This window comes from Oncorhynchus nerka, unplaced genomic scaffold (assembly GCF_034236695.1).
Source record: "Oncorhynchus nerka isolate Pitt River unplaced genomic scaffold, Oner_Uvic_2.0 unplaced_scaffold_2681, whole genome shotgun sequence".
In the NCBI taxonomy this organism is placed as follows: Eukaryota; Metazoa; Chordata; class Actinopteri; order Salmoniformes; family Salmonidae; genus Oncorhynchus; species Oncorhynchus nerka.
In genome coordinates, this window is record NW_027038619.1 from 13,166 (window position 1) to 25,000 (window position 11,835).

The 11,835-nt window shown below is 54.3% G+C and overlaps 1 pseudogene; it reads left to right on the forward strand.

The window, feature by feature from the left end:
* Positions 1–356: 356 nt before the first annotated feature.
* Positions 357–11,835, forward strand: part of LOC135567041 (ubiquitin-like modifier-activating enzyme ATG7) — a 19,281-nt pseudogene continuing 7,802 nt past the window's right edge.

Sequence of the window (11,835 nt, forward strand, 5' to 3'; positions counted from 1 at the left end):
GGCAGGTAGCCTAGTGGTTAGAGTGTAGAGGTGGCAGGTAGCCTAGTGGTTAGAGTGTAGAGGTGGCAGGTAGCCTAGTGGTTAGAGTGTAGAGGTGGCAGGTAGCCTAGTGGTTAGAGCATTGGACTAATAACCGGAAGGTTGCAAGTTCATATCCCCGTGCTGACAAGGTCGAAATCTGTCGTTCTGCCCCTGAACAGGCACTGTTCCTAGGCTGTCATTAAAAATAAGAATTTGTTCTTAACTGACTTGCCTGGTTAAATAAAGGTAAAAAATTATAAAATGATGTCTGTGTGTGTGGAAGGTCATACCATGAGCATCTCTATGCCAGTGTTATACCTATTGGCTAAACTTGATGATATTGTCCTTTTTATAGAATGCAGAGGGACACGTGATGAGCATCCCTATGCCAGGCCACCCGGTCAACTTCTCTGAGGCGACCATGTCTCAGGCCCGGCAGGACGTTGAACACCTGGAGAAACTGATCTCGGAGCATGACGTCGTCTTCCTGTTGATGGACACCAGGGAGAGTCGATGGCTGCCGACTGTTATAGCTGCCAGCAATAGGAAGGTAAGGGGGCGTGAGAGAGGGTACATGCATTGGGTCTCTACTTCGCTGGTAGAGAGAGGGTACATGCATCGGGTCTCTACTTCGCTGGTAGAGAGAGGGTACATGCATCAGGTCTCTACTTCGCTGGTAGAGAGAGGGTACATGCATCAGGTCTCTACTTCGCTGGTAGAGAGAGATGCATCAGGTCTCTACTTCGCTGGTAGAGAGAGGGTACATGCATCAGGTCTCTACTTCGCTGGTAGAGAGAGGGTACATGCATTGGGTCTCTACTTCGCTGGTAGAGAGAGATGCATCAGGTCTCTACTTCGCTGGTAGAGAGAGGGTACATGCATCGGGTCTCTACTTCATCGGAAGAGAGAGGGTACATGCATCGGGTCTCTACTTCGCTGGTAGAGAGAGGGTACATGCATCGGGTCTCTACTTCATCGGGAGAGAGAGGGTACATGCATCAGGTCTACTTCATCGGGAGAGAGAGGGTACATGCATCAGGTCTCTACTTCATCGGGAGAGAGAGGGTACATGCATCGGGTCTCTACTTCGCTGGTAGAGAGAGGGTACATGCATCGGGTCTCTACTTCGCTGGTAGAGAGAGGGTACATGCATCAGGTCTCTACTTCGCTGGTAGAGAGAGGGTACATGCATTGGGTCTCTACTTCATCGGGAGAGAGAGGGTACATGCATCGGGTCTCTACTTCGCTGGTAGAGAGAGGGTACATGCATCAGGTCTCTACTTCATCGGGAGAGAGAGGGTACATGCATCAGGTCTCTACTTCGCTGGTAGAGAGAGATGCATCGGGTCTCTACTTCGCCGGTAGAGAGAGGGTGGGATCAGGCGACAGGTCCTAAATGACATCCTATATAGTGAACTACAAGCCTTAGGGGCCCTGGTCACAAGTAGTGCACTATATAGGGCCCTGGTCTAAAGTAGTGCACTATATAGGGCCCTGGTCTAAAGTAGTGCACTATATAGGGCTCTGGTCTAAAGTAGTGCACTATATAGGGCTCTGGTCTAAAGTAGTGCACTATATAGGGCTCTGGTCAAAAGTAGTGCACTATATAGGGCGCTGGTCTAAAGTAGTGCACTATATAGGGCTCTGGTCTAAAGTAGTGCACTATATAGGTTATAGGGCTCTGGTCTAAAGTACTGCACAATATAGGGCTCTGGTCTAAAGTAGTGCACTATACAGGGCTCTGGTCTAAAGTAGTGCACTATATAGGGCGCTGGTCTAATGTAGTGCACTATACAGGGCTCTGGTCTAAAGTAGTGCACTATATAAGGCTCTGGTCTAAAGTAGTGCACTATATAGGGAATAGGGCCCTGCTCTAATGTAGTGCACAATATAGGGCTCTGGTCTAAAGTAGTGCACAATATAGGGCTCTGGTCTAAAGTAGTGCACTATGTAGGGCTCTGGTCTAAAGTAGTGCACTATATAGGGCTCTGGTCTAAAGTAGTGCACTATATAGGGAATAGGGCCCTGGTCTAAAGTAGTGCACTATATAGGGCTCTGGTCTAAAGTAGTGCACTATATAGGGCTCTGGTCTAAAGTAGTGCACTATATAGGGAATAGGGCCCTGCTCTAAAGTAGTGCACTATATAGGGCTCTGGTCTAAAGTAGTGCACTAAATAGGCAAAAGTCCTCTGGTCTAAAGTAGTGCACAATATAGGGCTCTGGTCTAAAGTAGTGCACTATGTAGGGCTCTGGTCTAAAGTAGTGCACTATATAGGGCTCTGGTCTAAAGTAGTGCACTATATAGGGAATAGGGCCCTGGTCTAAAGTAGTGCACTATATAGGGCTCTGGTCTAAAGTAGTGCACTATATAGGGAATAGGGCCCTGCTCTAAAGTAGTGCACTATATAGGGAATAGGGTCCTGGTCTAAAGTAGTGCACAGCGTATAGGGAATATACTGTAGGTAATAGGGTAGCATTTGGGACACAGTCTGTATCCTTAATGGCTTGGTGTATAATAGTCTATAACAGCATATTGAACTCAACCCAGTGACTTACAATCGTCAACATAATGAAAGTGAGATTGTTTTGCTAGTATATATGTGTTTAGCTTGGGGGGAGAGGTCATTTTAATGTTATCCTCCCTCCCTCCCTCCCTCCCTCCCTCCCTATCCAGTTGGTAGTGAATTCTGCCCTGGGCTTTGACACCTTCGTGGTGATGAGACACGGTCTGAAGAAACCTAAACCCTGTGGACCAGGAGACTCCTCCGACCCTTCCTCTTCCTCCTCCGCCTCATCCTCTTCCTCCACGCCGGCCGAGCCCGCCCAGCTCCCAGCAGCCTCTCTGTTCTCCAACATCCCCGGACACCGCCTCGGATGCTACTTCTGTAATGACGTTGTCGCCCCCGGAGACGTAAGACGCCATGTTGTTGTTGTTGTTGTTGTTGCCCACGGAGATGTGAGAGAGCCTTTCAAATTCAAAAAAGCTATTATTGTGTATCAAATGAAAAATGATGTTTGTATCAGTCCACCAGAGACCAGACCCTGGACCTGTTGTTGTTGTTGTTGTTGTTTGTATCAGTCCACCAGAGACCAGACCCTGGACCTCTTGTTGTTGTTGTTTGTATCAGTCCACCAGAGACCAGACCCTGGACCTGTTGTTGTTGTTTGTATCAGTCCACCAGAGACCAGACCCTGGACCTCTTGTTGTTGTTGTTGTTGTTTGTATCAGTCCACCAGAGACCAGACCCTGGACCTCTTGTTGTTGTTGTTGTTGTTGTTTGTATCAGTCCACCAGAGACCAGACCCTGGACCTGTTGTTGTTGTTGTTTGTATCAGTCCACCAGAGACCAGACCCTGGACCTCTTGTTGTTGTTGTTGTTGTTGTTTGTATCAGTCCACCAGAGACCAGACCCTGGACCTGTTGTTGTTGTTGTTTGTATCAGTCCACCAGAGACCAGACCCAGGACCTGTTGTTGTTGTTGTTGTTGTTTGTATCAGTCCACCAGACCCTGGACCTGTTGTTGTTGTTTGTATCAGTCCACCAGACCCTGGACCTCTTGTTGTTGTTGATGTTGTTGTTGTTGTTGTTGTTTGTATCAGTCCACCAGAGACCGGACCCTGGACCAGCAGTGTACAGTGAGTCGTCCAGGCCTGGCCATGATAGCAGGAGCCCTGGCTGTGGAACTCATGGTGTCCATACTACAGCATACTGAAGGGTATGGACTATAGATATACATATCTTTACACAGATACGTGATTTTGACTGTCATGTTTATATTGAATGACATCCAAGCTAGTTGATTGGTCTGGCAGGTGAATAATTTGAATGTTTCAATAAGTAATGTTAGTGATGGTGTTGTGAAAGACGTCTTCATTATGGGTCATTTCCAGGGTTTGGGGTCATTTCCAGGGTTTGGGGTCATTTCCAGGGTTTGGGGTCAATTCCAGGGATTTGGGGTCATTTCCAGGGGTTGGGGTCATTTCCAGGGGTTGGGGTCAATTCCAGGGATTTGGGGTCAATTCCAGGGATTTGGGGTCATTTCCAGGGTTTGGGGTCATTTCCAGGGATTTGGGGTCATTTCCAGGGGTTGGGGTCATTTCCAGGGGTTGGGGTCATACCCAACCTGTACCCGACCTGTACCCGACCTGTACCCGACCTGTACCCGACACGTATCCAACCTGTACCCGACCTGTACCCGACCTGTACCTGACACGTATCCAACCTGTACCCGACCTGTACCTGACACGTATCCAACCTGTACCCAACCCGTACCCGACCCGTACCCGACCTGTACCCGACCCGTACCCGACCTGTACCCGACCTGTACCCAACCTGTACCCGACACGTATCCAACCTGTACCCAACCTGTACCCGACCTGTACCCGACCTGTACCCGATCCGTACCCGACCTGTACCCGTTTGTCAATCTTGAGTAAAAGTAAAGATCCCTTTAATAGAAAATGACTCAAGTAAAAGTGAAAGTCACCCACTAAATTAAAACTAGAGTAAAAGTCTAAAAGCCATTTGGTTTTAAATATACTTAAGTATGAAACGCAAATGTTAATTGCAAAAAAATATACTTAAGTATCAAAAGTAAAAGTATGAGTAATTTAAAAATCCTTATATTTTTAAGCAAACCAGATGGCACCATTTTGTGTGTGCGTGTGTGTGCTCGCTCCTGTGTGTAGTCAGTCTGAATAGGCTTCTCTGGCCTAGATAACAGCTATTGAGATGGATTACGCTGCTAGAGGAGAGGAGAAAAGGCCTAGGGAGGAGAGGCAGAGAGGAGAACAAAGGCTTTGTCCCAAAAGACACCTTATTATTCCCTATATAGTGCACTGCTTTAGACCAGAGCCCTATGGGTAGTGCACTACTTTAGACCAGAGCCCTATGTGTAGTACACTACTTTAGACCAGAGCCCTATGGGTAGTGCACTACTATAGACCAGAGCCCTATGGGGTAGTGCACTACTATAGACCAGATCCCTATGGGTAGTGCACTACTTTAGACCAGAGCCCTATGGCGGTAGTGCACTACTTTAGACCAGAGCCCTATGGGGGTAGTGCACTACTTTAGACCAGAGCCCTATGGGTAGTGACATTACAACATTAGACCAGAGCCCTATGGGTAGTGTACTACTTTAGACCAGAGCCCTAGGGGGTTAGTGCACTACTTTAGACCAGAGCCCTATGGGTAGTGCACTACTTTAGACCAGAGCCCTGTGGGGGTAGTGCACTACTTTAGACCAGAGCCGTATGGGGGTAGTGCACTACTTTAGACCAGAGCCCTATGGGTAGTGTACTGCTTTAGACCAGAGCCCTAGGGGGTTAGTGCACTACTTTAGACCAGAGCCCTATGGGGTAGTGCACTACTTTAGACCAGAGCCCTAGGGGGTAGTGCACTACTTTAGACCAGAGCCCTAGGGGGTAGTGCACTACTTTAGACCAGAGCCCTATGGGTAGTGAACTACTTTAGACCAGAGCCCTATGGGTAGTGCACTACTTTAGACCAGAGCCCTGTGGGGGTAGTGCACTACTTTAGACCAGAGCCCTATGGGGGTAGTGCACTACATTAGACCAGAGCCCTATGGGGGTAGTGCACTACATTAGACCAGAGCCCTATGGGGGTAGTGCACTACTTTAGACCAGAGTCCTATGGGGGTAGTGCACTACTTTAGACCAGAGCCCTATGGGGGTAGTGCACTACTTTAGACCAGAGCCCTATGGGGGTAGTGCACTACTTTAGACCAGAGCCCTATGGGGGTAGTGCACTACTTTAGACCAGAGCCCTATGGGGGTAGTGCACTACTTTAGACCAGAGCCCTATGGGGGTAGTGCACTACTTTAGACCAGAGCCCTATGGGGGTAGTGCACTACTTTAGACCAGAGCCCTATGGGGGTAGTGCACTACTTTAGACCAGAGCCCTATGGGGGTAGTGCACTACTTTAGACCAGAGCCCTATGGGGGTAGTGCACTACTTTAGACCAGAGCCCTATGGGGTAGTGCACTACTTTAGACCAGAGCCCTATGGGGGTAGTGCACTGCTTTAGACCAGAGCCCTATGGGGGTAGTGCACTGCTTTAGACCAGAGCCCTATGGGGGTAGTGCACTACTTTAGACCAGAGCCCTATGGGGGTAGTGCACTACTTTAGACCAGAGCCCTATGGGGGTAGTGCACTGCTTTAGACCAGAGCCCTATGGGGGTAGTGCACTGCTTTAGACCAGAGCCCTATGGGGGTAGTGCACTGCTTTAGACCAGAGCCCTATGGGGGTAGTGCACTGCTTTAGACCAGAGCCCTATGGGGGTAGTGCACTGCTTTAGACCAGAGCCCTATGGGGGTAGTGCACTGCTTTAGACCAGAGCCCTTATGGGGGTAGTGCACTGCTTTAGACCAGAGCCCTATGGGGGTAGTGCACTGCTTTAGACCAGAGCCCTATGGGGGTAGTGCACTGCTTTAGACCAGAGCCCTATGGGGGTAGTGCACTGCTTTAGACCAGAGCCCTATGGGGGTAGTGCACTGCTTTAGACCAGAGCCCTTATGGGGTAGTGCACTGCTTTAGACCAGAGCCCTATGGGGGTAGTGCACTGCTTTAGACCAGAGCCCTATGGGGTAGTGCACTGCTTTAGACCAGAGCCCTATGGGGGTAGTGCACTGCTTTTAGACCAGAGCCCTATGGGGGTAGTGTGCACTACTTTAGACCAGAGCCCTATGGGGGTAGTGCACTGTATGGAATAATATGGTGCCATTTGGGACTTAGCCACAAGGCTTGGAGAGGAGCAGTGTTACTGTAGTCTGTCCCGGTGTTACTGTAGTCTGTCCCGGTGTTACTGTAGTCTGTCCCGGTGTTACTGTAGTCTGTGCCGGTGTTACTGTAGTCTGTCCCGGTGTTACTGTAGTCTGTCCCGGTGTTACTGTAGTCTGTCCCGGGGTGTTACTGTAGTCTGTCCCGGTGCTACTGTAGTCTGTCCCGGTGTTACTCAGTGTTACTGTAGTTTGTTCCAACCTGATAGTTACAGGACTCAGTGTTACTGTAGTCTGTCCCGGTGTTACTGTAGTCTGTCCCGTGTTACTGTAGTCTGTGCCGGTGTTACTGTAGTCTGTCCCGGTGTTACTGTAGTCTGTCCCGGTGTTACTGTAGTCTGTGCCGGTGTTACTGTAGTCTGTCCCGGTGTTACTGTAGTCTGTCCCGGTGTTGTCCCGTGCTGTAGTCTGTCCCGGTGTTACATAGTGTCTGTACCGGTGTTACTCAGTGTTACTGTAGTTTGTTCCAACCTGGATAGTTACAGGACTCAGTGTTACTGTAGTCTGTCCCGGTGTTACTGTAGTCTGTCCCGGTGCTACTGTAGTCTGTCCCGGTGTTACTCAGTGTTACTGTAGTTTGTTCCAACCTGATAGTTACAGGACTCAGTGTTACTGTAGTCTGTCCCGGTGTTACTGTAGTCTGTCCCGGTGTTACTGTAGTCTGTCCCGGTGTTACTGTAGTCTGTCCCAGTGTTACTGTAGTCTGTTGATTGAGTCTTTCAGATGCGTCCTGCATGTGGTAAAACAGCACTTCAGACAATTGTTCCACTAGCAACAAACTAGTTTTGTTCATTAGAAATATAATCTATAAAAACATCAATAATACAGTAGTTACAATAAGGTCATACTGAATTACATTTAAAGCATTTTTATTTTCATTAAGAGCCACTTAATCACAGAGAATTCACAAAAGAATGATAACTAACAATTAGAGGCAGGGGTGGAGGGGTGACTAGAGGCAGGGGTGGAGGGGTGACTAGAGTAGAGGCAGGGGTGGAGGGGTGACTAGAGTAGAGGCAGGGGTGGAGGGGTGACTAGAGGCAGGGATGGAGGGGTGACTAGAGGCAGGGTGGAGCGGTGACTAGAGAGGCAGGGGTGGAGGGGTGACTAGAGGCAGGGGTGGAGGGGTGACTAGAGGCAGGGGTGGAGGGGTGACTAGAGGCAGGGGTGGAGGGGTGACTAGAGGCAGGGTGGAGGGGTGACTAGAGGCAGGGGTGGAGGGGTGACTAGAGGCAGGGGTGGAGGGGTGACTAGAGGCAGGGGTGGAGGGGTGACTAGAGGCAGGGGTGGAGGGGTGACTAGAGGCAGGGGTGGAGGGGTGACTAGAGGCAGGGGTGGAGGGTGACTAGGAGGCAGGGGTGGAGGGGTGACTAGAGGCAGGAGGCAGGGGTGGAGCGGTGACTAGAGGCAGGGGTGGAGGGGTGACTAGAGGCAGGGGTGGAGGGGTGACTAGAGGCAGGGGGTGGAGGGGTGACTAGAGGCAGGGGTGGAGGGGTGACTAGGAGGCAGGGGTGGAGGGGTGACTAGAGGCAGGGGTGGAGGGGTGACTAGAGGCAGGGGGTGGAGGGGTGACTAGAGGCAGGGGTGGAGGGGTGACTAGAGGCAGGGGTGGAGGGGTGACTAGAGGCAGGGATGGAGGGGTGACTAGAGGCAGGGGTGGAGGGGTGACTAGAGGCAGGGGTGGAGGGGTGACTAGAGGCAGGGGTGGAGGGGTGACTAGAGGCAGGGGTGGAGCGGTGACTAGAGGCAGGGTGGAGCGGTGACTAGAGGCAGGGGTGGAGGGGTGACTAGAGGCAGGGGTGGAGCGGTGACTAGAGGCAGGGGGTGGAGGGGTGACTAGAGGCAGGGGTGGAGCGGTGACTAGAGGCAGGTATAACTAGAGGCAGGGGTGGAGGGGTGACTAGAGGCAGGGGTGGAGGGGTGACTAGAGGCAGGGGTGGAGGGGTGACTAGAGGCAGGGGTGGGAGGGGTGACTAGAGGCAGGGGTGGAGGGGTGACTAGAGGCAGGGGTGGAGGGGTGACTAGAGGCAGGGGTGAGGGGTGACTAGAGGCAGGTGGAGGGTGACTAGAGGCAGGGGTGGAGGGGTGACTAGAGGCAGGGGTGGAGGGGTGACTAGAGGCAGGTGGAGCGGTGACTAGAGGAGGCAGGTATAACTAGAGGCAGGGGTGGAGGGGTGACTAGAGGCAGGGGTGGAGCGGTGACTAGAGGCAGGTATAACTAGAGGCAGGGTGGAGGGGTGACTAGAGGCAGGGGTGGAGGGGTGACTAGGAGGCAGGGGTGGAGGGGTGACTAGAGGCAGGGGGTGGAGGGGTGACTAGAGGCAGGGGTGGAGGGGTGACTAGAGGCAGGGGTGGAGGGGTGACTAGAGGCAGGGGTGGAGGGGTGATGACTAGAGGCATAACTAGAGGCATGGTGGAGGGGTGACTAGAGGCAGGGGATGGAGGGGTGACTAGAGGCATGGGGTGACTAGAGGCAGGGGTGGAGGGGTGACTAGAGGCAGGGGTGGAGGGGTGACTAGAGGCAGGGGGTGGAGGGGTGACTAGAGGCAGGTATAACTAGAGGCAGGGGTGGAGCGGTGACTAGAGGCAGGGGTGGAGGGGTGACTAGAGGCAGGGGTGGAGCGGTGACTAGAGGCAGGGGTGGAGGGGTGACTAGAGGCAGGGGTGGAGGGGTGACTAGAGGCAGGGGTGGAGGGGTGACTAGAGGCAGGGGTGGAGGGGTGACTAGAGGCAGGTATAACTAGAGGCAGGGGTGGAGCGGCAGAGGCAGGGGTGGAGGGGTGACTAGAGGCAGGGGTGGAGGGGTGACTAGAGGCAGGGGTGGAGGGGTGACTAGAGGCAGGGGTGGAGGGGTGACTAGAGGCAGGTATAACTAGGGCAGGGGTGTGGAGGGGTGACTAGAGGCAGGGGTAAGGTGACTAGAGCGCAGGGGTGGAGGGGTGACTAGAGGCAGGGGTATAACTAGAGGCAGGGGTGGAGCGGTGACTAGAGGCAGGGGTGGGCGGTGACTAGAGGCAGGGGTGGAGGGGTGACTAGAGGCAGGGGTGGAGGTGACTAGAGGCAGGGGTGGAGGGGTGACTAGAGGCAGGGGTGGAGGGGTGACTAGAGGCAGGTATAACTAGAGGCAGGGGTGGAGCGGTGACTAGAGGCAGGGGTGGAGGGGTGACTAGAGGCAGGGGTGGAGGGGTGACTAGAGGCAGGGGTGGAGGGGTGACTAGAGGCAGGGGTGGAGCGGTGACTAGAGGCAGGGGCAGAGTATAACTAGAGGCAGGGGTGGAGGGGTGACTAGAGGCAGGGGTGGAGGGGTGACTAGAGGCAGGTATAACTAGAGGCGGTGTGGAGGGGTGACTAGAGGCAGGGGTGGAGGGTGACTAGAGGCAGGGGTGGAGGGGTGACTAGAAGGTGAGGGTGGAGGCAGGGGTGACTAGAGTGCAGGGGTGGAGGGTGACTAGAGGCAGGGGTGGAGGGGTGACTAGAGGCAGGGGTGGAGGGGTGACTAGAGGCAGGGTGGAGGGGTGACTAGAGGCAGGGGTGGAGGGGTGACTAGAGGCAGGGGTGGAGGGGTGACTAGAGGCAGGGGTGGAGGGGTGACTAGAGGCAGGGGGAGGGAGGGGTGACTAGAGGCAGGGGTGACTAGAGGCAGAGGGGTGGAGAGGCAGCGGTGACTAGAGGCAGGGGTGGAGGGGTGACTAGAGGCAGGGGTGGATAGAGGCAGGGGGCAGGGGTGGGGGGTGACTAGAGACGGGTGGAGGGGTGACGAGAGGCAGGGGTGGAGGGGGTGACCTAGAGGCAGGGATGACTAGAGAGGCAGGGATGGAGGGGTGACTAGAGGCAGGGGTGGAGGGGTGACTAGAGGCAGGGGTGGATAGAGGCAGGGGTGGGGGCGTGACTCGAGGCAGGGGTGGGGGGTGACAAGAGGCAGGGGTGGAGGGGTGACCTAGAGGCAGGGTGACCTAGAGGCAGGGATGACTAGAGGCAGGGGTGGAGGGGTGACTAGAGGCAGGGGTGGAGCGGTGACTAGAGGCAGGGGTGGAGGGGTGACTAGAGGCAGGGGTGGATAGAGGCAGGGGTTGAGGGGTGACTGGGTGACTAGAGGTAGGGATGACTAGAGGCAGTGGTGGAGGGGTGACTAGAAGCAGGGGTGGAGGGGTGACTAGAGGCAGGGGCGGAGGGGTGACTAGAGGCAGGGGCGGAGGGGTGACTAGAGGCAGGGGCGGAGGGGTGACTAGAGGCAGGGGCGGAGGGGTGACTAGAGGCAGGGGCGGAGGGGTGACTAGAGGCAGGGCTCTCGGGGTGACTAGAGGCAGGGCTCTCGGGGTGACTAGAGGCAGGGGTGGAGGGGTGACTAGAAGCAGGGGTGGAGCGGTGACTAGAGGCAGGGGTGGATAGAGGCAGGGGTGGATAGAGGCAGGGGTGGAGGGGTGACAAGAGGCAGGGATGGATAGAGGCAGGGGTGGAGGGGTGACTAGAGGCAGGGGTGGATAGAGGCAGGGGTTGAGGGGTGACTGGGTGACTAGAGGTAGGGATGACTAGAGGCAGTGGTGGAGGGGTGACTAGAAGCAGGGGTGGAGGGGTGACTAGAGGCAGGGGCGGAGGGGTGACTAGAGGCAGGGGCGGAGGGGTGACTAGAGGCAGGGGCGGAGGGGTGACTAGAGGCAGGGGCGGAGGGGTGACTAGAGGCAGGGGCGGAGGGGTGACTAGAGGCAGGGCGGAGGGGTGACTTAGAGGCAGGGCTCTCGGGGTGACTAGAGGCAGGGCTCTCGGGTGACTAGAGGCAGGGGTGGAGGGGTGACTAGAAGCAGGGGTGGAGCGGTGACTAGAGGCAGGGGTGGATAGAGGCAGGGGTGGATAGAGGCAGGGGTGGAGGGGTGACAAGAGGCAGGGATGGATAGAGGCAGGGGTGGAGGGGTGACCTAGAGGCAGGGATGACTAGAGGCAGGGGTGGAGGGATGACTAGAGGCAGGGGTGGAGGGGTGACTAGAGGCAGGGGTGGATAGAGGCAGGGGTTGA